This window comes from Dreissena polymorpha, chromosome 13 (assembly GCF_020536995.1).
Source record: "Dreissena polymorpha isolate Duluth1 chromosome 13, UMN_Dpol_1.0, whole genome shotgun sequence".
Classification (NCBI taxonomy): domain Eukaryota; kingdom Metazoa; phylum Mollusca; class Bivalvia; order Myida; family Dreissenidae; genus Dreissena; species Dreissena polymorpha.
The window spans coordinates 14,239,649-14,266,763 of record NC_068367.1 but is presented as its reverse complement, the minus strand read 5'-3'; the positions used below and the strand labels follow the sequence as shown (position 1 = coordinate 14,266,763).

At 34.5% G+C, this 27,115-nt stretch overlaps 1 long non-coding RNA gene across 1 annotated transcript; it reads left to right on the top strand.

The window, feature by feature from the left end:
• The first annotated feature begins 24,290 nt into the window (after nt 1-24,290).
• LOC127856243 (uncharacterized) lies at nt 24,291-26,606 on the top strand. The gene is made up of 3 exons (XR_008037922.1): nt 24,291-24,527; nt 25,151-25,349; nt 26,488-26,606. It is a non-coding gene; the product is annotated as an uncharacterized LOC127856243 (long non-coding RNA).
• Nucleotides 26,607-27,115: the final 509 nt, after the last annotated feature.

The window sequence follows — 27,115 nt, the reverse complement described above, 5'->3', positions numbered from 1 at the left end:
TTTGAGGTAACGAAACGAGTTTAACGCGCGACACGTCCCCTTATAATGGCTGTTATTTTGTCAAGTTTTTTGCGTATAAACATTGTTCTCATGTTCTGATTTGCATACATGCGTGTAAACTTTTTCCCGTATTTAAATTGAAATGCATCGTCTATTCTACCCTGACAGTCGTGAAGTATGTTGTCTGGTGTTCGGTGTTTGTGGTCATGATTATGTAAAACGCAATACAAATGACAAGAGCACCGCATAACGGGTGCCACGCTCGGCTACGGGTGCAGTTTTGAATAAATGAAAGCTTGTCAGATTTTTTTAGAGGTCACAGTGACCTTGACCTTTGACTTAGTGACCCCAAAATGGGTGTGGCGTGAAGAACTCATCAAGGTGCATATACATATGAAATTTTAAAGTTGTTGGTGGAGGCACTTTGATTTAAAAGCCAATTTTAAGGTTTAAGCGCGACGCGGACAGCGGGCGGCGGACGTCAGACGGCGGACGTCGGACGGCGGACGTCGGACGCCGGACGGCGGACGGCGGACGACGCGACGAGCTGGCTATGAAAAATGCCGAGCTGAAAATACATAGCTAAATTATACATCACATTATATATGTTATAATTGACTTTGTCTGAATTATTGCTTATGCCATATTGGAACAGGTCTAAGTCTTATATAAGTTCAATATTGTGTTTTCCTTATACGCTCGGTAAAACGGATTTCCCTACAATGGACATTTTTGCCCGGTCCGGTTGGTGAAACAGGGAGGTCTTTTAGTTTATGCTAAATGGTATTAATAATCATCTTATGCCAGATGCGCCCATCATAGCTTTAGCCCACCCAGTCTGCGCATCTTGCAGTCTGGACAGGAGATACATAATGAGACCATAAAACCTTGATTGATTTCATATTTGACAGCATCGCTTCTGAGCAGACTGCGCAAATGCACAGGCTAGGCTTATGCTACGCTGGCCGGAACGCCATAGGACCCATTTTTACATGACGCGGCTATGAAAGTGTGATTTCAATGTGTCGAAAGAATACTGCGTCTTAATCAAATATTAATATACGATATATTTCGACGGTGAAGAAAAAATAATTGTGTGTTAAACAAATATTAACATTCGATATAGTTCGATGGTGAAGAAAGAAAACTGCGTGTTTAGCAAATATTAATATATGATATATTTCGATGATGAAAAAAGAAAACTGCGTGTTTATATTCAAATATCAATAACGATATTTGTCGATGGTGAAGAAAGAAACTCATGCGGTGAATATGCAAAATTGTGAAATAAAAACCCAATCTTTAAACTTTTGTTTTTAAGTCAATTATTTAGAAACGTAAATTTTAAAACTTTATTTCAAGGTCGTCATTTACGCGGAATATATTTTTAAAAGATATCTCGTGTTATATTAATTAGTTTGTTATATTCGGTTTTAGCGATTATAAAGCATTTTTGTCGTTGTCTATAGTATGCATGTAGTTATTGGTGAACTCATGTTCAACGTTTTGTAAATTGATAACTGTAAATATAAACAAACTGTACCTTAAAATATTGTAAAATATTGCTTTGTTATCACCGGTACATTTGAGAATACAAGAACGTTTCCCAGACATATCAGATTGAACACCGCTGTACTAACAAGCTCTGTCAACGAGGTTGCGCAACAGACGCCTGATTGTGTATTTGACTCTTCACATCTCTTGTTGATCAGCAGCAGTTTATTTTCCCTTATCTATTGAAAGCCTCAGATTTCGAATGAACTGTGCTACGATATCACGTGAACTTATACATATCCACAAGCCAGGGCCCAAAAATTGGAATTTTGTAAAGATTTGACCTCTTACTGAAGTGAATAAAGGAAACGTAGCACCAAGTTGACCCTTCATCTGTAACAATGCATCTTGATTGTAAAGTGTTCTGTTAACTATCGTATCTCACGAGAAATACTAAACAGATGCAACAGTTTGTCTTCAATATTCGATGTTTCAGTGTTGCAATGACGACCAATGTCTAAAGTTAATCTGCTCCACAGGTGGTTAGCGCGAGTGAACCCGTCGATTTGTTTGAGTTTAACAAAGAATGAACCTCAACATAACATTAATAATAACTGTATTGGTATCAAGGATCATTGAATACAATTCTCAAGCAAATTACATTACATTTCTTTATAATATTTGTCGCCAGAAATTAAATGTTTCATTTAATTTCTTTCCATTTTATCTTAATTCATTTTTATATATTGACATTAACGTGTTACCCCTCTATCCCGTCACCAATTTTAGTACGACAAAGTACGTTTTTTTAATAATTTAATTTATAAAAAGGTTGAAATTGTTGTTGTTGTTATCACTTATTAGTCGCATATTTACCGCATGAAATGTGTGTTTTGAGTTTAAACAAATATGGATAATTAATTTTCGATTGTCACGATTTTTTTTATTAACAGCGTTTTACGTATCATTATGAAACATAATGAAATAGAATGCATATGCATATTAAAATATAAAAAAAAATCCTTGCAATATTGTTTAGCTTTGCTTAATGAAATAATGGTACTATTGATCACTTAGTAAAACGGTATTGAGTTTTTGCGTTTTTCTCCCGTTGATCAGAAAAGAAATCGGCTGTGTTTGTGTTTATAATCCTTTCAAAAAACACACACCGTATCAACCGCTATTATTAAAATTAAGCTATCATGGCTTGATATAATGGACCGGCGATGTTTGTACCGGGGCGATAAACTCGAACAAATATCGGTATCATTCTATTGAGAATCTCCGAACATTTCCCAGACATATCAGATCCCCCCGCCCCGACCCCCCCCCCCCAGCCCCCACCAACCTCTCGCTGTACTACCAGAAATCAGTCAAGCGCTTTCAACCAGGCTACGCAAAAGACGAATGCAATCTCGACATCCCATTGTTGTTATGCAGTCATTTTATTTTCCCTGATCTATTAATAGCCTCACATTTGAAATGAACTGTGCTGCGTAAAAATACCACTTGCACGAAGCACCTAGTGGACTATTTAAATCATTTATAAACTTACTCTTTCGCGACACGTATAGCAAAAATTGTTTTTTTTACTTTTTATATAAATGATCCTTTCAAAATTATTTCATTCGTCACGATATTCATATTATGTTTCAATTTGTAAATGATTGAAGTTCAAGAACTGAAACAACACCGCGAATTATTTCTGGGTGCGTATGCAGGCAGTGATCAGGTTTGGGGTCATCAGCAAACTTGCTTGCAAAACTTGCAAGCGAACAACTTAAAATGATTGGCTTTGCTACGCACATATATACAATTCCATCTTGGCACAGTATTGGGGTTTTACATCGACCCGATATCGAAATCTCGACACAGCGCAATGTCGGACCGACATCGACGACATATTGCTTTATTTCAATGCCATTATTCCGTAGTTTATATGGATCGGCCAAACAACGCGCCGATATAGTTTCAAGTTTGTATTTGAACATCGGCAAAATGCCTTTGACCATTTACATATTTAAGTTAACAAATTATGGTCGAAGTGCATCAGTACAATACAACAAACATACACAATTATACACATAAATAACTATGTAAAGTGTTAAAACATCATTTACAAAAGTAAATGTATTGGCAATTATGTAAGAAGAAACAAGTAGTAAATAAACAATATATTAACGTTCCATACAATATTAATTTAAGAAAGAGCAAATTACTTTAAACATATTTTATTTCCAGATAATGACATTATACAAATATATACATTGGTCCATACATACAAAATGGAAAAAGGGTTAGACCTGAAGTTCTTCAACATTATCGGGGGTCCTTCCCTTGCGATAGTTTTAACATGTTGAAATGGTGACAGATTTACATAAAATATTAATCATGTCATTTACACAGTATACACTTGGGAACATAAATCTCAATAATTATATTTATTATATGATGACATCAGTACTACTAATAATAACAGTTGTTACCAAAAATAGTAATACAAATAGTAATAATAATAATTAATCAAAAATATAATAATGATTGTAAAGAAAATATACATATAACTTATACAAAAAAGGATATTAATAATGATAATAATACATTTAGTAATAAAGATAGTAATAAAGATAGTAATAAGTCCTGTCCAGCAAAATAAAAAAAAAGTAGCTAAGCAATGAATCGCTTTGTCGTAATAATATATTTTTTAACTTCGTTAAAAATGATGGTGTTGTTTTCATTATTTAGTGAAGGCTTACCATAGAGGAGCACCTCACAATTAAGCGGATGAAACGATCTTAGCGCAGTGAATAGAGCTTTTCGCTGCAAATGGTATGTATGGCAATGAAAGAAGTAATGCTCCGCATTTTCAGCATCATTTCCGCACGCACATAGGGAAGTGTTTTTTAAATGATTAATGAATAAGTCTGAGTTTAGGTTGCTGCAATTATTTCTTAAGCGCGCATGTAGAATTGATGAGTGTCTATCCCCAATGTAAAAGTATGGGAGATTATCTTCGCATAAATTAAATAATTGTTTTAATGAAGTTTTAAATTTCGAAATAGTGTCAATGTTTCTTATTTCTATAGGTAACGAATTCCATAGATTAATGGCAGATGGTAAAAACGAGCGTGAATAAAGTAAAGTTCGTCTTGATAAAATAGTATAGTCTTCCGCGTTTCTAAGATTACGAGAAGATTGTTCATGAACTGTGGGTGGGAGAAGATTATTAAGGTTATTGGTGCACTGACCGTTATGCATTTTGTAGATATTAATTAGTTTTAGATAACTTCGTCGTTTTTCTAGACTTGGCTATTTAACTTCAGTGTAAAGGTTTCTAAGTGAGACGGATCTGGTTAGGCCTGAGACAATACGCGCGGCTTCATTTTGGATTTTTTCAAGTAATTCTTTGTCGTACAATGTACAACCGTCCCATACAACACACGCGTATTCTAATAATGGTCGCAAATGTGTGAAATATATTTGGTTTAGACTTTTTCTTGATAGTTTGTACTTAACTTTTCGCATAACGCCAAGGATTTTCGACGCGGAAGTCATACTATTATTGATGTGGTTGTTCCATTTACCATCGCTGCTAAGCGTAAGACTGAGATGTTTGTGTTCATCAACAAATGTTACGGGTACATTACCAAACATTAACTTGGGAAGAGGAATATTCTTTTGTGTTGTGAATAGAATAGCTTCAGTTTTTTGGGGATTAAAATCAACAAGCCAACGCTTTGCCCATACGTTAATTAGGCATAGGTCAAGGTTTAAAATACCCTCGAGATCGGCTAATACAGATGTGGTACATGATAATGAAGTATCATCAGCAAACAGTCGGGTAATACTTAAAAGGTATTCTACAATATCATTAACGTAAATCAAGAAAAACAACGGCCCTAATACTGAGCCCGGGGGGACACCGGCATTTACTTTTAATGACTGCGACTTTGCTGAGCCGACAAAAACTTTTTGGGTACGGTTAGACAAGAAACTCTCTATCCATTGTAATATATTTCCACTTATGCCATTTTGTTTAAGTTTAAATAAAAGACCTCGGTGCCAAACACGGTCGAACGCCTTGGATATATCACAGAATATCATGCAATTAAGTTTCTTGACGTCAATAGATCGAGCTATTTGATCAAATATATCAATGAGTTGATAAACTGTTGAGTGTCCTCTAAGAAATCCTGATTGCTTGCAGTAAATTAAATTGTGTGCAATAAAATGGTTATATAAGTGTTTATAAACTGCACGCTCCATAAGTTTTCCTATGCAGCTTAAAAGAGAGATTGGGCGATAGTTTGAAGGTATGTTCGAGTCACCCTTTTTGAATAAGGGCATCACAATTGCATTTTCCATGATGAAGGAAATGTTCATTCTTGTAGTGCTTTATTAAACAAAAGGCATAGCGGTTTTGAAATTGACTCACTAGTACGCTTAAGAACAAGATGACTTATTAAATCTTCCCCAACAGCTTTGTTAGTTATTAAAATTTTGATTAAATCGATAATTTCAGTTTCAGTTATGGACACATTTTGCAAACTGGCAAATGGACACTGAGTAGGAACGGGAAGAACTCCCGAAGATGAATCTAAAGTTGAAATGGAAACAAAATAATTGTTTAAGCACGTTGCCTTTTCTTCTTCAGAAGTATATATAGTTACATGGCCATGTATATCGACCGATTTTAGGGGTGGTATCACATCAGAATGTGAATGTGAGTTTATGAGATGTTTTAACATCTTCCAGTATTGCCTGGAATTTCTTGATTTTAAATCAGTAAGTGTAGTTTCAATATTGGAGTAAAATTGTTCCTTTGCATGTTTAATCATATTATTGACTTTGTTACGAGCGCGTTTAAACTTAGCCCAGTTGTTTTCAGAAGGTTGTTTTATCGCGGTAACTTTAAGTCGGTCGCGTTTACGGGCAAATGTAGTATCATAGAGTCGTACCAAGGTTGATCATTAGGACGGACTGTAACTAATTTAAATGGAATACATAATTTCATTAGTTCTAAAAGTTTGGCCGTAAATAAAGTGGTAGCATCTTCTACACTCATCATTGTTATAAAATTCCAATTTTCGGTGTTAATTAAATTGTTGAGACGTTGAAAATCAGCTCGTTTGTACAACCAAACATGTCTCTGCATTGGTTTACTTATGACTGATGGGACTTTAATGTGCGCAGCCGTGGCATGGTGATCACTTACAGAACTATCAATTGGTATAACCTCACTGTTCAATACAATTAAATTGTCTGAGACAAGTATGGGGTCAATTGATGTAGAAGTATTGGAAGTGACTCTTGTTGCTTCAGTTATAACGTTCCTTAAATTAAATATTGCCAATGACTGTTTAAGACGTGTATAGTTTTTGAGTTGGTCTTCGTTTATATCGCCAAGCATGATAACATTTTGGTTCATATCCAAGGCTTTGTCAATATTAGTTTCGAGGTCATTCCAAAATGATACGTTTGAGTTAGGGGGACGATAAAAGCAGCAGAGTAAAGCGGAGAAGTAGCCAGTATTAAGTTCAATCCATAATGAATGCACACTGGGACATTCTAACTCAATAACACGCCGCGACAGTAAAGACTCATTTACATAAATTAATAAGCCGCTGGAGTGCGGTGTAAAATCTTTACGGTGAAAACATGTGTTAAAACCTTCAATTGTTAAAGCATTATCGGGAACAACATCCGTTAGATGAGTTTCCGTGAAGCATAAAATGTCAAAATTACACAGATTACTAGCTACATAATCAAGTTTGTTACGTATTGACCGCACATTCAAATGCAATACACTGAGTGCCTTGTAATCCGGTCCTGGATTTAACTCGATATCCCCTGATAAGTGTAAAAGAAAGCGTTAAGCGTCAATTAATAACAGATTCATTTCAAAGACAAACGGTCGAATAATGCAACCTGAGAGTAAAGCGCGCGATAGCCCGAAAAGGGTGAGAAGAAATAATACAAATTCGTTTGATGCACTCCACATGTAAACGACTTTTTTACGACAACAATATTTACTTGAATTAAATAACCCCACAGTCATTCGAAATGCAGCAATATCGTTACCCATTAGGTAAAAGTTTAACACAAACACATAAATGACTAAATGGCCGTGAGGTTTTACAAAAATAAATTACATTTCTTGCGACTTATTGGCATATGCTGGACAGGACTAATAATGTACAAAACACAAAAAGGATAAGAAAAAGAAAATGAAACATAATGGGAATACGACAGTTGGATAGTATAGGTTTAGTAAAAATATGTTATTACGTTATTAGCTGAAAACTAGCATAAACAACGATCTATGGCTTTTTAATCCTAGTTTACAATACTGAAAGAGCAAATGCATGTACTTCTTATTTTTCATCACGGAGTTTCATTGCCTCAGTAATGAATCTGGCAACATTGTTGATTACTGTAGTATTTTGACGAGATAGTATATTTTTAAATTTGTTCGTAGATCTTTATAGATGGAGCAAGTAAGAAAGAAGTGATATTCCGATTCAACACTGTTTGCGTTACATAGTTTACTCTTACGTTCAACTCTGGGTATGTTATTATATCTACCAGTTTCTATTTCTTATTTATGAGCGCTAAGTCAAAATCTGGATAACTGTTGTTTATTATTTCTGTTATTAATGGAATCTAAATATTTTTCATAAGCAAATTCAATCTTAAACACTATGGAGTATTCTAATTTCGGTTGGTAATTAATTGTATCGTGCCAATTTTTTGTATAAACTGATCTTTTATTCTCTGGTTTATTTCATAAGAATAATTACAGTTGCCATTTAAGTTATTGTAAAATATACCATGGCCTAGTTGATCTAATTGTTGTTTTATAAATGCACGTCACATATTTGTGTTATTATTATTATTCTCGTTGTAAAGATTACATTGCTCGTTATAAACAGTGTGCATCAAAGAGTTCGGGTTTTGGTAAATTTTAACCCTATAACTGAGTGCACGTTGTTTGCATATTAAAGAAAGAGAAAATCTGCCTAATTTACCCAAAACAGCAGCATTAGAAGTCTGTGAGCGTACATCAAGAATAGTTTTACAAAATTTAAAGTTAAGTTTATCTACTTCTTTAATGTTTTAAATTCCCATATTTCAGATCCATATAGAATAATTGGAACAACTAGGGAGTCAAATACAGCGAGTTTTGTTTTAGTGTTAAGCTTCGCTTGACTAAAAATGGATGATTGTAAGCTTTTAAGGCTTGTTCATTATTTGCCTTAATAGCTTAAGATATATTACCAGTGTAGTGTAGTTTAAGGCCCAAGTAGCAGAATTCATCAACAATTTCAAGAGCCTGTTGATTAATAGTCCTACTATACAAACAAGTGCTTTTCCTTTTTTCAAATATGCAAATTTAAGTTTTGTTAACAGTTATTTTTAATCTCTATTTACAGGTGTATTGATAAATTGAATTTAAAGGCCCTATAAAGGTGACAAATCCAATTTTTATGCATATACACTGGTCTAATTTTTACCGGATTTTACTTACTTTCGCATAAAAATGCTAATAACACAGCTTAGGTGCAACGTTGTCAAGAATTATGGAAGATATACCCGTTTCATAATTGGAAGAAATTTTTACATTTTTGCAACTAACGTGAGGTGTAGCCTTAAAGCGGTAACATATGCTAAAAATAGCCGAAAGAAAATTCAATTGTAATTCTATTTTAAACAACTTTTTACCAGCAAAAGGTAACTTATTAGATCACTACAAACGTTTTAACCATTTATAACAGACATACTTTGTGAGTGATACCGGAAAACGTTGAAAATCAACAATATAGTTTTGGTGACCTGAGTCACTTTCACTTTCACTTTCTCGACTAAAGAGCGATGTAAATAAGCTAATTGTTTGTAAACACAATTGACTTGGAGGACACTGTATTTTGAGCTCAAAACAAGTTGTATTGCTCGTTTTTTATGGTAATGTCCAATAGCATATATATATATATTGTTTTTTGATAACCTTTATAAATAAAATATGAAAAAAAATATTTAAAAATGGGTAAATAATTATGGATCGTCACCTTTATAGAGCCTTTAATTGTAATTGTAGACTTTCTTGATTTGAACTTAATAATCAATATCATCAGCAAATAATAATATATGAATAGATAATAAACGAATATCTTTTTCGGTTAAATTATTAATATTTATACAATCATTAATGTCATTAATGAATAAAATAAATAATTTAGGTGATAATGGCTCACCCTGTTTTACTCCTAACGTAACATCAAATAGCTCAGAATAAGACAAATCTTTATGATTTTTAACACATGATTTTACATTCTGATATATAGACTAAATCATTTTTAACATTTTACAGCTTATTCCTGTTTGTACTATTTGATCCACAAAGCTTCATGTATAACAGTATCAAATGCTTTTTCATAATCAATAAAAACGCAATAGAGTTTCGATTTATTATTAATAATGTTCTGGATTATAGTGTACATGATAAAAATACAATCAATCGTGCCACGATTATATCTTAACCCGAATTGAGATGTGTTAAACATATGTTATCATCGCACCAACAATTATTTCGATTGCGCAATGTAAGTGAAAGATTTCCTTGTCCAATTGGGAAAAGTACCCGTACCGGTTCAATTGGGAAAAATTGAGTCGTGAAAACCTCAAAATTGGGAAAAATCGAGTCGTGAAATCCTTAAATTGGGAAAATCGCGCCATGAAGTTTGGGTCTTATTGAATACATCATGCAGTTCATACTTAAATTAAACATACCCATTAAAATAATCATTTGCAGTTATGCCTTATTGAACATTAAGTAATAAATTTTATATAAATAACAGAATATTATTAAGAACACACAAAATCAATTACTAGTTGTTTTAATCTCTTATAAAGCAATGTCTCTGTCTTTCATTTTTTTGAAAATTTCAACAATCTTTGATGTTTGATCATCTATCAGTTGCTGGCATCCCTCTCTGCACAGCATCATTAGTGCTGTCAATGTGTCCTGTTATAGACGGTTCCGAATGGTCGTGCAAAGATTGTTCATTAGACTGAACACACTTTCCACAGAGGCAAGGTTATAAACTGACGTAAAACAGTACGCTGGCTGCCTGACAAAAGCACCGTAAACAGTAACGACTCTATTGATCGCACGCGCTGAATAATAAAACCGAAACTAATCGAGCGCGTGGTTACACACAACTATACGATTTTCTTTGTTCGCTCGCCGAAATTTGGGTTTTGTTACAAAACTTTCGATCGTTTTGAGAAAAATTCGGACGCCGATTGGGATTTTTTCAGATGCTGATTGGGAATTTGGGAATTTTCATTCGATTGGGAAAGTACCGTTTACCGGTACTTTATAAAGAAGGAGGAAAATCGCTGACATCTTAGCTATAATATTTACAAATGTAATACCACGATAAATAGATGCAATATTTTTCTCTCTTTTTTTGAAAATAGGGACAATGGCACCCTTACGCCATGATTCAGGATGAATACCTTTCTGAAATATGTAATTGAACATTTTAAATAAATAAAAATAAGGAGAAATAAACCCATTACAGTCAATAAAAAATGTATGCAACATTGTAAGATATGTCAGCGGATTTATGGCTTTTGAGCTTTTATATGGGGTTTTGTATTTCTATAACGGTAAATGGGAGATCTAATTCCTTAATATGAAGTGTATCATGTCTTGATTAATTGCCATCACCACTGAACGAATGCGGTGTTTAAGATAAGTTTTTAAAGTGATCAATTAAATCTTCAATATTTGCGTCATTAATTCTAGAACATTTTTAAAGCTTATATTTATGTATGTTTTTCCAAAATTTCTTCGGGTTAGATTTACTTAAAATTAACAATGTTTTACTTTCTTTGCTGTAAAATTTATTTTTAGCAATAAGTTTTGTTTGACAATATGTCGATCTGGCTTGTAAAAACGACATTTTGTTCGCAATTGATGGATCTTTTTTGTAGAGTCGTTTATAGTCGTAGGACGCTGCTTTGTGCAATTTGCAATTTTGGTCGAACCACAGAGATTTGTGAATACTCGTGATTTTGTAATATCAAAATTAAGAGTACGTCCATGTATCTGAAATGAGATATCTTATATAAGTTGAGATAGCTGATTAATACATGTGTTTAAATTTTTATTTTCAAGTATTATGTTATTAGTAATATTTGCAAAAATATGTGCATTACTATTCAACAGGGTATTTAAATCCGCGGTTTTACCATCCTCCCAAGATAACTTATTACCACATTAGTAGCAATCGGTTCTATATGCCTGCATGTAAATTGAAATCAATTGGACAGTGGTCTGAAAATTCAGTGAGGTCATTCACTTTAAAATTGGAGATATATGACAAAAGATTATTATTAACTATTACATAATCTACAACACTGGCTCCTGAAGAACTTCTGGCACAGTTGAAACATGTAAAATGACCCGGCTCTAACCTACCATATACAATTAATAAGCTATTTTTTTACTAAGTGACAATAACTTATAACCAAATTGATTAACATGATTGTCAAACGATGAGCGTGCCGGTCTTTCAAGCGGAACATCATAAATCGGCATGTAAACATAACGGTCGACATTGATATTTGCAATTATGTCCGGCCGCTCGCCCACTAACAGATTTTCGGACAGATGTGAATATTCACTCTTCAGTGTTTTTATGCTGTGAAGTCATTGGTGATTATCGCGGACATCATTTTTCTTTCGGTAAAATTAAGTTTTGTTTTGAGTGCTACAACTTTCGATTCCACTTGTGTTACTAAACAGGATATGCCGTGAACATCAATTTCAATTTTATCGAGTTTATTTAGTTTTATTTAAATGCTTCGTTGTCCTTCTTCTATAGAATGTATTGAAGTATGGCATGGGTCCTGTTTGCGTCAATTTTGATTGGTACCTGATTCTGTTGGTTACCCACCGGTGAGTATGTAGGTCCGCAACTCAGGGGCGTTGCAAGTGGTGGGCTTAGGTACTGTGGCAGTAACAACTGGGTTTCGAGGAATTGTGAATGAGGGGGAATAAAAGGGCCCGCTCCAGGAGATTTATCATGTGATGCCGGTGTTGTTTGGGCGGACGTATTTGATGCCATTTGGTGTAGCTTGTCGGGTTGTTCACTCACACTGTCCGGAAACGCTTCTTGTTTGGTCCGTTTTTTTCTGGTCAGATCGACGTACACCGTACATGGCCAGTATATAATTGTTCACATTCAACGTATTGGTTGTAAGCAGCTTATCCACAGTGACAGCGCACGAGATATTTGACCGAATGTTACCCAAATTCTGAATAGATGTTATCCGATTTAGTAGTAATTGACACAATCACGAATTATTATGTTCTGACAAGAGTTCACGAAAAATGTATCCCGACCGTCCGTATCAAATTTACACCGCGACAATAGAAGAAAATGGTGTTAATAATTAATATCTCCGTCACCTTTAACACTACAAATGTACTTGTTACACCTTACTACTAAACGGTATATCCATTACTTTCTTGATTTCCAGGAACGTATCTATATTATATTTCAAGTAAATTCCATATATTTAAGAGCACAAAGAACACGTCCACTGTGCACTTATACCAACACAGATATAAATGTGAAAATCGGACCGACAACAGCGCTAGATGTTTACCCGAGATCAGGAAATGGCATACTGCTGTCATTCCAATGCTATTAGTCCGATATTCAAATTTGCTTTCTTTTGCTTCCAGTAAAGCTCTCTTTTTGGTCCCTGAGCTACAGATTCGTTTGCAGTTAAAAACTTTACTAAATCTTAGAAACAAAGTATCATATCAGTAACTTTAATTTAGTTTATTTTTTGTTTTATTTTATTCTGTTTTCAATACAAAATACATTTTGTTGAAATTCTCGAATATAATGATTAATAAGAACACTTTTCAAATTATCATAGCCCTTATCAACGGACAGACACACAATATTAAGTTGTCTGTGTTTAAAACATAAAGAGCAGCCCTGATCCGATAGGTACTTTTTGCTACTACGCATTCATTTGTTTGATAGTCGTTGTTGTCGTTGTCTCTCTCTTAAACACAGAAAATGTGTTCATAAAGCACAGATGCACCAACGTTGTACTATTTTCTTTTTTACTATTTTACTATATGTAAAAAATAAGCAGCTTTATGGTAAAATTTGAACTTTGACCTTAAAGTACGACCTTGACCTTTTATATGTGACACGTCGTCTTATGATGGTTAACATTTGGACCAAGTTATTCAAAAATCCACCAATAAATGACAAAGTTATAGCATACACAGGAATTGTCATGGTCAATTTTACCCTTTGACGGCTAAGTGCGACATTGACTTACAAGGTAAGGAGAAATTTGTTGCATGAAGCATTTTATCTCACGATGGCTTACATTTGGGCCAAGTTATTTCAAAACCCATACATATAAGACACAGTTATAGCAAAGAGAGAAAGTTTCGCGTAGACATACATACTGCTATATTCTTCAAAGGGGGCCATTACAATATATTCAAGTTCGAACTATAGTGGGTCGTTTTGGACAAAACATGGAAAATGTTATAAATAGTTATTGGTGCAGCCAAAATTGAAAGAAACCAAGAGAAAAAATATCAGTCCAAGGCCCGACACTTCGTTCAAAAACAATGCCCGAACTGAAACTCAAACTTGATCTGTAAGTCATGGACGTTGACTCAAACAGCAAAATTATTGTAAGTATATCGAAGCAGTTTGACTAAAAATCCAGTAAAGTGTTTTGTAAAGAACAATTAGCAAGTCAAATACCCATAACTTTACCAAACATCAATGGAGGGGAGCGAAAGTGGAACTTGATCTTAAAGTCACGCAGGTAGATTCAGACATCGGAAAGCGTTTAGAAATAAATGCAAAAAATATTGTTTTAAAGAAACCTCATAAGTCCAAATCCCGTATTTACGTTTAAAAAAAATGTACCGGAACGAAACTCAAACTTGATCTCTAAGTAAGTTATTCAGACTTTCATTATTTGCATAGTTAACGTGTATGGCGACTATTTTTTTTTTAAAAGGTACTCTTTCTATATCGAATTGTTTACTTCTGTAATCTAGTGTCCCTTTAAATTTGTTGAAATTTAACTTCCTCCTTCGCGGCTGAATGATTCTATATACAGATGAAACATTCTAAATACTTCATAAGGTAATTAATCCGATACTTCTCGTTCGTTAAACTGTTATGAGCGCCAGTTGAAAATATTAAAATCGGTATCTAAGATTCTTATAACGGTTTGTGATAACGTATGAAACAGAAAAGAATGTGTTGAAGCTGTTGTATTGGAGTGAATATTAAAGTACTTGAAACATGGCAAAAACGTTTTTTGTCGTCGCAGTGATTATTTGTAGAATCATCATCTTGCAAGGTATATATTCTCTTAGTAATTTCTGTCTGTCTGTCTGTCTGTCTGTCTGTCCGTCCGTCATCCGTCCGTCATCCGTCCGTCCGTCCTTCCGTCCGTCCTTCTGTCCGTCCTTCCGTCCGTCCGTCCGTCCTTCCGTCCGTCCTTCCGTCCGTCCTTCCGTCCGTCCTTCCGTCCGTCCTTCCGTCCGTCCTTCCGTCCTAGCGTACGTATGTAAGTATGTAAGTATGGACTTACATGTTGATTTAGTCCATATTATTATAAAGTGTGTAACACTTTTTATAAAGTGTGTAGCACTTTATGGTTGACCTTCAAACCGAAAGTAAGAGCTATTTGTGGGAAGTTGAAAATATTCAGTCACATTACCCAAACCGCTAGACGAATTACACAAATCAGTATGACCCGGATTTGACGCATGTTTTGCTTTGATGTTGTAAAATGGATATGTGGGAAATTTAAAATAGTTCGTCATATTGCCCATACTGTTTGGCGGTAAATTACACGAATCAGTATGACTCGGTGTAGACACAATGCTATGACTTTATGTTGAAACATGTATGAGAACATACGTGTGCCTGTTGAATACAAATTAATGTAATATATATTTGCGAGTTTTTTTTCGCTATTTTTAATATGATCTTGAGTATAAGGGTATAAAGTGATTGGAAAACGTGACATGTACATTATACCGATGTATACACGTATACATAACTATTCCATTACAAAACAATTAATGCAATGCGATGGAAATTATGAATAATACTAGTAACTGAAATGTTGAAATACACCTGTTTATTTAAAAATAATAAGGATTATCATGAACATTTACATTTTTAATGATATCTTACTATTTCAGAATTTAATATATAACATTTAGTTTCCCTTTAAACTTGATCAAATTTAACTTCCTGCTTCACGGCTGAATGCTTCTCAATACAGTACAATCGTGTTAAATAATCCACAATACTGTTAATACAAAACTCCCAGTGGGTTACACTAGTATAAGCGTCAGTTTACAATATTCATGTAAGCAATCTGACATCGTGCTACGTTTTATAACTTCAGAATTAAACGTTGAACAGTCTGCTTCTGTTGTTGTTTTAGAAGGAATATAAACGTACTAAAATATGGCAAAAGTGTATATTCTTGTCGCAGTGATTATTTGTAAAATCATCGTCTTAGAAGGTAATATCTTTGCTTAGTAATCATCAATATACCATCCGATACAAAGTAAAGGTGTTCATACTGGAATTACAAAATGTGTCTGTCTGTCTGTCTGTCTGTCTGTCTGTATGTATGTCTGTATGTCTGTCTGTCTGTCTGTCTGTGTGTCTGTCGGTCGGTCTGTGTATCTGTCAATACGTACGTACGTTCGCACGCATATACGTACGTCCGTCCGTCCTGCCGTCCTGCCGTCCACCCTTCCATCCGTCCATCCGTACGAGCGTATGTCCGTTCTCACGAATGATACATTGTGCAACTTTTTTTATGCCTATATATACATTGTGTGTCTTAATTTCATTGTGCGACAAGTCGCACAATACATTTGCCCAAAATTCATCAAAATGTGTCTTGTGCAACGTAAAACCTATCTGGAGAAGTCGCACAACGTTTTTGTCCAAAGTGTGTCCAAAGGATGTCCATGTAAAACTGTCTATGCGATGGACGAGACCGTAACTTTTATTTTTGCAAGTGTCCGTAAAAGTTTGAGCGTCTATATTTGAGGCACCTGTTTATAAAAAACCGAGCCAATGAACACAAGGCTTTCTAATCGACGCATGCGCGTGCACCCGCTTGTTGGACATGTGCAGTGGGACTGTCAAACGTTGTTTATCATAACGGATAACGGATTTATAATTTATAGAACCATATGTGAGGTAAGTTTCGTATGTTTTTTTTCTATTGATATAATCCATTTAGATGTTTTTTTTCTGTTTGTGAATAATTATGGCACCCAGTTTAAGCCATGAAAACAGGAATAAATAAGGTCATTTTGAAATCTGTTGAATTGGCCACACAGTTATCGGGAAATGCAATATTTAAATTTTGTCCAATTGTTTTTACATCCAATATGCGATAAGCACAACTAATTTTAAAAGAGTAAACGCACATTGCTTTCAATAGTTGTTAATAATTTCGCTGTTTTTTCACGCGCACCTGCTCGTCGTTCGCAACGTTAAAAAGACGCCGCCATTTTGTTTGTAAACAACTTTGCTGCAGCAAAAAAAAATTATATGGAAAAAAAGTAAAGCGGCGTTGTGGGGCGGCAGCCACCATAATGAGATTTTAATTAGATTAGACAAACTGTAAATGCCGAACTGGTCAAACCTGAGTGCCAAAGTGGCATTTAATTACTATGCCGAAGTAACCAGGTGCCGAAGAAACTAGCTACCTGTCAATTGTAACCATTACCAGTGTGTCTTAAAATGCGGCTTTTCTAGGGAAACCATGTGATGGCTGACTACATGTTTAAGTTTTACATCTTACGAGCAAATAACTGTGTATTGCTCAAGCATAAACGTTGATCATTACACTGTTTTCAGTGAAACATATTATAGGATTTTCTTATTTTCTTTTAAAGATGCATTGGCGATTATAAAGTTTGCTAAAAATTTGAAGTTGGATATCTATTATTTGAACAACATTTATTGAACATAAAGCTAAAAAAAATTCCCCTTTTTCTTCGAAACGATGTTAAATTCCCCTACATGAGGGCCCCGGCCCCAGTCCCTTGAAATGTAATTAGGGCCGTGTAATGATATCTAGGTTAATTTTAAATCTGGGTAAAGTTTGTCACCAGATGATCTATTAAAAATTATTAGTTTATAAAACAAGAGGAACAGAACTGTTTAGTTTTCTATGACAGTGTTTATTTTGTTTTTATGTGAGTACCTGGTGCATTGCTGCTATATAATTTGCAGTTGAAAGTTATTACTTAAATAAATATACATGTAAATATAAATTTTACATTCAATACAAACACACAAGGTACTTGCATGTACATTTTGTTTGTAAATAATTCTGAGGTAAATGCAGGGCTTTTTTCAGTCAATTTTACAGCCTTGGTGGTCGACCAATGAAAATACTAGAAGAAAAAATATTATAGTTATTGTGTTTATAAAATGTTTAACTTTTATTGGAATATTCACAGGGGTTTTTCAGCACTGTCTGCGCCTCCGGGAAACGGAGGCATTCCCAAAGCAAACGGACCCGTTCCCAATCGAATTTTGATTGCATTTTTCCCAATTCCAAAAAATAAAATCTTCCAAAATCGTAATAAGTAAACATAATTTATATCGAAAGAGTGACTTCCCTTCATTCGCTTCGCGACGTAATAAAGCCTTTAGTGACACAGATTTTTTGGTGTATTTGCCGGATGCATTTACTCTCAGCGATGACGTTCGAACTGTTCCGCATTATACAAGAGTATATAGAGTCGCACAAACACATTTAATACCATATCTGTAGACGCTTATTTTTCAATCATGGCTTCGCACAATAGTAAATATTACATTAAAAAAATACAAAAAATAGACGCTAAAGGATGTGTAACGATATCATCGATGTTTTCGAAACGCTCAGAATCTTCCGAAATTACTGCCGCGAGTAACCCTGAACAGACAGGCTTGGACGATACGCAGCAAAATGGAACAGCAACAGAAGTAATTCGAGGGCCGTAAATCACAAAATCGGCAACTGAATGCTCAGATCCTTGTAAGAAAGTTGTAGTTCAATGGTCATTTTATACATTAAAGTATGAAATGAAATACCCATGGCTCTATTTTAGCTCGGCCAAATATTTTGCTGTAACTTGTGTTTGAGCAGTGTTTGTTTTGCATGTGTTTATATAAAAAAAATTAAACCACAGACTTATTTAAGCATGATTAATTCAATTTTTTTCCCAAAATGAGCCGATTCACGAAACAAAAATTCCCAAAATGGGCAATTTTGTCGAAAAAAAATTCCCAATTTGGTCAGACTCCTTTTCCCAAACTAGCCAGAAAAAACCCTGATTCAATGCTGGTCTAAGTTTTGTGTATTTTCACACTATGATCAATTTAAAAAATTAAGATGGTGCAAATTGATAAATAAAAGACTGAGTGAACTGTAATTTTTCCTAAGGAAATACAATTATCAGTTGGAAGGTAAAGCAGTCTTGTTGCTTTCTACAAATCAACATGTGTGGATAATACCACAGGATTGCAAATACGAACAATTCTTTCAAACTACTGATATTGAGCTGATTTTTAGCTCGGCTGTTTTTGGAGAAATACCGAGGTATTGTCATAGCCAGCTCTTCGTCTGCCGTCCGCGTCGTGCTAAAACCTTCACATGTGTCTCTAAAGTCAAAGTGCTTCCACCTACAACTTTGAAACTTCATATGTAGGTGCACCTTGAGGAGTTCTACACGCAACACCCATTTTTAGGTCAGAGGTCATGGTCACTGTGACCTCTAAAAAAACAATTCTGACAATCTTTTATTCAAAATTGCACCCGCAGCCGAGCGTTGGCACCCGTTATGCGGTGCTCTTGTTTTAATTCCAGTCGTATGGGTAGTTTTACATTCTCTTGAAAAACGCCCTGAAATACTTTTATTGTGGGCTTGTTTATTCGTTATGCATTTGGTTTGTTTGTTTTGTGCGTTTAAATACTTTTATTGTGGGATTGTTTATTCGTTATGTATTTGGTTTGTTTGTTTTGTGCGTTTGGGTAGAGCCACCAACCTTCTGCAGTTATCTGGATTCCCGGGGGGGGGGTTACTTCCCAAATTTTAGGGTAGGAGTGTCCCGCTGAGACTTCCGAAATGTGACCCAACTCTGATAAAGTAGACCCATTTTGATACAAGATTTTTGAAAAAGCAGACCCATTTGTATACGACACCGTTGAGAAAGTGGACCCATTTCAATACAAGAATTTTGATAAACTGGACCCATTTCAGTACTAGAATTTAATAAAGTGGTCACATTTCATACTAGAATTTTAATCTCTATCATATCAATACAGTATACTAATTGAAATATGCAAATATTTATGTTGTTTTGATGTATTATAAAGAGCGTTCTTAAGTATGACCGGAAATTAAATGTTTTTTTAATTTGCTTTCAAAGCCTGTGATAACGATTTCATGATTCCACACATAATCAAAATTTTCTACAAAAAATATATTATTATCCATGATGTCACCATGGCAGAGTATAATGCCGTGAACACATGTAGCATAAAGTCGGTTATTTTGACGGTCGTCAAATTCCAACACAATTTTCATAAATCATTTGCAGTAACTGCACTTTTCCCGGCACTTTTAGATTATGTAACGATTTCGTCACTTAATTATGACGTATGTTAATATATGACGTCACAGTATCATCTTGTTCGATCAAGCAACAGATAAAAACAGTCAAGTTTCTGCATCTTTCTCGCTACTGATTGATACCCATTTATGTACAAGAATGACATTGATCATTCCTATTTTGATACTGATACTTTCAAATCTATATGCATTTATATACAAGCTAATTTCTGATTTCAATACCCATATCTGTACTTAGATGCTCAAAACCATACCCATATCTTTAATTTTAGGCGAAAAACACACCCCGAAAAATCGGCACACCCCTATATACCGTATATAGGAAGTTAACCCCCCGGGTCTGGAGTGCACCTAATAACGTTCAGCATTATTCATTATTCAAAGATTGAAGGGAGGTATATAGGAGTTGGCTTTAGATTGTCCGTGTTAAGTTTCCAAAATATAAAATAGCGTCTGATCTTATTTTACACTTATACTTGAGTTCAACAATAACTCACTTGATGATCAGTACAGTCACACACGTTATGGACATGACCGTTACTTAGATTATTAAAATTAAAGTCACACAATTAATGGACATGACAGTCACTTAGGTTATGGACGTTTAAGTCATACACCTGCGTTATGGACATGACAGTTACCTAGTTTAATAAAATAAAAGTCACACAATTAATGGACATAATAGTCACTTAGGTTATGGACGTTAAAGTCACACATGTTATGGACATGACAGTTTAATAAAATTAAAGTCACACAATTTATTGACATGACAGTCACACAACTTACGAACATTACAGTTTCTTAGTTATTAACATTAAAGGGATCTTTTCACGGTTTGGTAAATTGACAAAATTGAAAAAGGTTGTTTCAGATTCGCAAATTTTCGTTTTAGTTATGATATTTGTGAGGAAACAGTATTACTGAACATTTACCATAGTCCAATATAGCCATTATGTGTATTTTTTGACGATTTGAAAACCTAAAAATTATAAAGCGTTGCAACGCGAAACGATTGAATAATTTGGAGAGTTCTGTTGTTGTCGTTTAAATTAACGAAACTACGAAGATTGCTTATATAAGGTATAAAATACTTAACCTGTGTATACCCGGCGGAAGAGCAGAGAGGGCTAATGCGTTTTTACTTCAGACTAACTCCAGGACTCCGGGGGGCACTGGTTCGATTTCTGGTACCGCTACTTTTTTTTCCTTTTTAAAATGTTATTCTTGATTTTTACTGGAGCTTTTAAGATAAAATGTTTACATTTATCAATATAAAGCATTTAATGATAAACTTTAAAATATGCCAAAATCTGTGAAAAGGCCCCTTTAAAGTCACAACATTTATGGACATGACAGTCACTAAGGTTATGGACGTTAAAGTCACACAAGTTATAGACATAACAGTTACTTAGTTTAATAAAATTTAAGTCACACAATTTGTGGACATGACAGTCACTTAGGTTATGGACAATTAAGTCACACAACTTACGGACATTACAGTGACACAACTTACGGTCATTACAGTTACTTAAATTATTAACATTAAAGTCACGCAATTTATGGACATGACAGTCCCTTAGGTTATGGACAATTAAGTCACACAACTTACGGACATTACAGTGACACAACTTACGGTCATTACAGTTACTTAGATTATTAACATTATAGTCACACAATTTATGGACATAACAGTCCCTAAGGTTATGGACAATTAAGTCACACAACTTACGGACATTACAGTGACACAACTTACGGTCATAACAGTTACTTACATTATTAACATTAAAGTCCCACAATTTACGGACATGACAGTCACTTAGGATATGTACGTTAAAGTCACACAATTTATAGACATGCCAGTTACATAGTTTAATAAAATTAAAGTCCCACAATTTATGGACATGACAGCCACTAAGGTTATGGACAATTAAGTCACACAACTTACGGACATTACAGTCACACAAGTTAGGGACATGTCAGTTACTAAGTTTATTAATAATAAAGTCACACAATTTATGGACATGACAGTCTCTTAGGTTGTGGACAATTAAGTCACACAACTTACGGACATTACAGTGACACAACTTACGGTCATTACAGTTACTTAGATTATTAACATTAAAGTCACACAATTTATGGACATGACAGTCACTTAGGTTATGAACAATTAAGTCACACAACTTACGGACATTACAGTGACACAACTTACGGTCATTACAGTTACTTAGATTATTAATATTAAAGTCACACAATTTATGGACATGACAGTCACTTAGGTGATGTACGTTAAAGTCACACAAATTATGGACATGCGAGTTACATAGTTTAATAAAGTTAAAGTCACATAATTTATGGATATGACAGCCACTTAGGTTATGCACACTTAAGTCGAACAACTTACGGACATTACAGTCACCCAAGTAAGGGACATGTCAGTTACTTAGTTTATTAATATTAAAGTCACACAATTCATGGACATGACTGTCACTTAGGTTATGGACGTTAAAGTCACACAAGTTATGGACATGACAGTTTCATAGTTTAATAAAATTAAAGTCACACAATTTATGGACATAACAGTCACTTATGTTATGAACAAATAAGTCACACAACTTATGGACATGACAGTCACACAAGTTATGGACATTCCAGTTAATTAGATTATTAATATTAAAGTCACGCAGTTTATGGACATGACAGTTACTTATGTTATGGACAATTAAGTCACACAACTTACGGACATGACAGTCACGCAAGTTATGGACATGACAGTTACTTAGATTATTGACATTAAAGTCTCACAATTTATGGACTTGGCAGTCACTTAGGTTATGGACAGTTAAGTCACACAACTTTCGGACATTATAGTCACACAAGCTATGGACATGACAGTTGCTAGATAGTTATTAAAGACACATTAGCAATAGGGATAAAAGATACAATAGTGATGTAGTTCATATACACAAATCATGCCTATTAATGACGCAAAAAGTTATATAATCAAATAAAAAAATATTTCATTTCAGTGGCTTTACAGAAACAACCAAAGAACTTGGAGGCCTTCTTAAATGATGTAGAGTTTGCACTGACAGGGGTTTTCAGCACTGTCTGCGCCTCCGGAAAACGGAGGCACTCCCAAAGCAAACGGACCCGATCCCAAACCGAAATTATAAAAAATCCCAATTGCCAAAAAAAAAATGTTTTGTTTTTTTTAAGAATGAAGTGTCTTATAACTTGTTAGACTAACCAGTGTTTGTTTTGGTCAAAAATATCTGCTTTAAGGTTTTGACGGTACAGTTCTCATCTCAGAGTGTTACTGTAACTGAAAAACAAAACTGCAGTACTTGAATAAACGTTGAACATGCCAAATATTGCATCTGTTTATATAAAGACAAAATAACAAATAAAAACAAATTTATTTGTTAAACCACTGAATTATTTAAGCATAATAAATTCAAAATTTTTTCCCAAATGAGCCGTTTCATCGAAGCAAAATTCCCAAAATGGCCAATTTTGTCGATAAAAAATTCACAATTTTGTCGGACTCCTTTTCCCAAAATATGCAGAAAAACCCCTGACTGAAGGAGGGGTTCTTAAAGGTATTAAAACATAAACTTTTGTTGATACATTAATATTTCTGTAATTTGCCTTTTAACTATGTTCAGTATTACAAACTGACTAAAATAAATTGAAAATTCACAACATTTACTGCAAAGTAACACGTTTTTCAACTATTCATTTTACTTTGAATTCAATTAAAAATGTGTGTACAAACATATTAACAATTTTGGCTTTATCTATACACATTATGTTTGTGTATGTGACTATTTTCGCCTTTTCTGTTTTTTTGATTTTATAATTCATTAGTCTGCACATCGTTGACCGAAACTCTAGCATTTTATTATTTTTTGTTAATGATTTTATCCCTTCAAATCAGGATGTAGGTCAAGATACATCACCCACAGCCAGTCAATAGGTGTGCTCATCAACAGGTCAAGATACATCGCCCACAGCTGGTCAAGTGGTGTGCTTATCAGAAGGTCAAGATTCATCACCCACAGCCAGTCAAGAGGTTTTGCCATCAGAACGTCAAGATACATTACCCACAGCCAGTCAAGAGGTTTGCTCACCGGCAGGTCAAGATACATCACCCACAGCTAGTCAAGAGGTTTGGCCATCAGCACATCAAGATACATCCCCTACAGCCAGTCAACAGGTTTGCTCATCAAAACGTCAAGATACATCACACACAGCCAGTCAGGAGGTGAACCTTAGGAAATACACTGCAACATTAAGCCAGGTAAAGATAATATCTCGTACTTTGTGGGTTTGGAACTCATTTAAATTTAACAGTGGATTATTATGCCCGGCCCCGGATCGAATGATCGGGGGGTATATTGTTTTTCGCCTGTCTGTCTGTCATTCTATTGAAAAGTTTTACCTTGATTAAACGTTTGCAATAATGAATAACTTTTGTAATATTGATGATAACAACTTGATCAAACATATGGCTTCAAAGCGTCGTTGAAACTTTAACCTTGGTCATATCTTTTGAAATATTGAAGATGGCAACTTGATATTTGGCATGCATGTGTATCTCATGGAGCGGCACATTTTGAGTGATGAAAGGTCAAGGTCATCCTTCAAGGTCAAATGTCGAATATATGGCCTCTAAGCGGCGCAATAGGGGTCATTGTGATTCTGACAAACACATCTTATTTTTTAAAGCACAATTCACAATTTCTTAGACTTATGAATGCAAGAAACTTTTCTTTTAAGCCCGAATGACATTTCACCTTCCCATATTAAATGAATTACACATTAACAAGCCTTTCTATCAGCCCAAATAGTAATGAGAACCAAAGTGCAGTTCTTTAAACAATGATTGATGATTGCAATTTTTGATCATAATATACTTTTCAGGTGATAAACTTGAAACCAAACAAGATACAATGGCTGTGTAGCCACCTGGGTCATACAACGAGAGTGCGCTTGGACCACTACAGGCAAATGTCTGGCTTCATTGAAAGAGTCAAAATCAGCAAAGTATTGCAGATGTAAGACATTACAGAAAAGTTTGTAGGAAAGAGTCTTGATGAAATTGGGAGCATTCCTTTTGAAGGTATTTTTGATGATTTTTAGCTCTGTATTTTTCGGAGAAAACCCGAGGTATTGTCATAGCCAACTCATTGTCTGGCGTCTGCCTGGTGCTAAAACCTTGATAATTTGCTCTATTATCAAAGTGCTTCCACCTACAACTTTAAAACTTCATATTTAGATGCACCTTGCTGAATTTTACATGCCACACCCATTTTTGGGTCACTAGGTCAAAGGTCAAGGTCACTGTGACCTTCAAAAAAATTAAAATCTGACAAGCTTTCATTTATTTAATACTGCACCCGCAGCCTAGCGTTGGCACCCGTTATGCGATGATCTTGTTTTAATCAATTATAATTAAATAAGATTCAGTGTTCTAATGGTATAAACATTATAAACTAAAAGCACATTTAACTATTTAATATAAGGATTGAATAATACAAGTTTTGTAAGTACCAGATTTAGCAGTTAAATGCAAAATGTTAATGTTTTTCTAGGACAACACATGTATGTGTATATTTTCTTTCATAAATGTCTTATATCTAATATATATATATATATATATATATATATATATATATATATATATATATATATAGAGAGAGAGAGAGAGAGAGAGAGAGAGAGAGAGAGACATTTTCTAAGCACTAATTTTGACTTTTGTTGATGATTAAGTGATTTGATATTGGTCTCAACTGTTATTTTTCCGAGGGCAGTCGTATTCGCCCAAGGCAGAGGGCCAATAAGACTGACCCGAGGACAAATAACAGGGCCAATATCAAACACTTACTTATTGATGATGTTATTTAAATATCTACATGTATGTATAACATTTCACATTCACTTTCTTATTTAATACTAGATTCAGACCGACTAAAAAACAAAATGGCTGCCATTTACCGGAGTTTCTTGCTGAAATCTATATTATTGTTTGGACCTACCTTATCAGCCAATCAGATTATTAATTTGCAGGCTGTATATCTATATCCCTTTTCAACCCATAGTGGCCCTGTTATAATGTAAAATGTTATGTTATTGTAAATGGCAGATGCTTGATTATGAAATTGATGAAAATCCGATAAACATGTAGGTGCATTTACTGTTAACAGTTCACTTTGTAAACAGTTGATGAATGTTTTCATACATTTTAACATCTGGTCCAGAGACATGTGGTAATGAAAATGGAGCAGAAGGTCAAGCAGAAGTCGATGCTGAGCACACAAGTCTTGAAGGTCAAGCAGAAGTCGATGCTGAGCACACAAGTCTTGATGCCCCAGATGGCTATGGGCAAGTTAACTTTAAAAAAAATTGAAACAATGTACTTTAATATCCCCATTGGAGATCAATGTTTTTAGCTGAGTTGCGCTTTCCAGTGTTTTTACTTTTTTTACTTTTTCGAATGGCTTTCTTAAATCTCAGTGCTACTTTTCAGCTCACCTGATTACAAAATGCTCATTGTGAGCATAGAGAAAACCTCTTTTCTGATAGAGCAAGAACTAGGGCTTAGATATTTGATGTGAATCTTGTCAATAAGAAAATTGGTTGCTTTTTGGTAATGTTTTGGAAATTTATGCTGAACAAGCTCATCTGAGAAGGCCAAATAGCAGAATCCTATAAGGATTGAAACTTTAGTATGTATATGTCTAAAGGTGGAAAAGAATCTGGTATATTATCAAACGTTAAAATGCTTATACAAAAGCTTAGATACAATATTTTCCTTTTTGCTTCATCGATGCTTTTGGAATGTACCTTATTTATTTTCTTATATACCTGATTTCAGTTTACAAATAA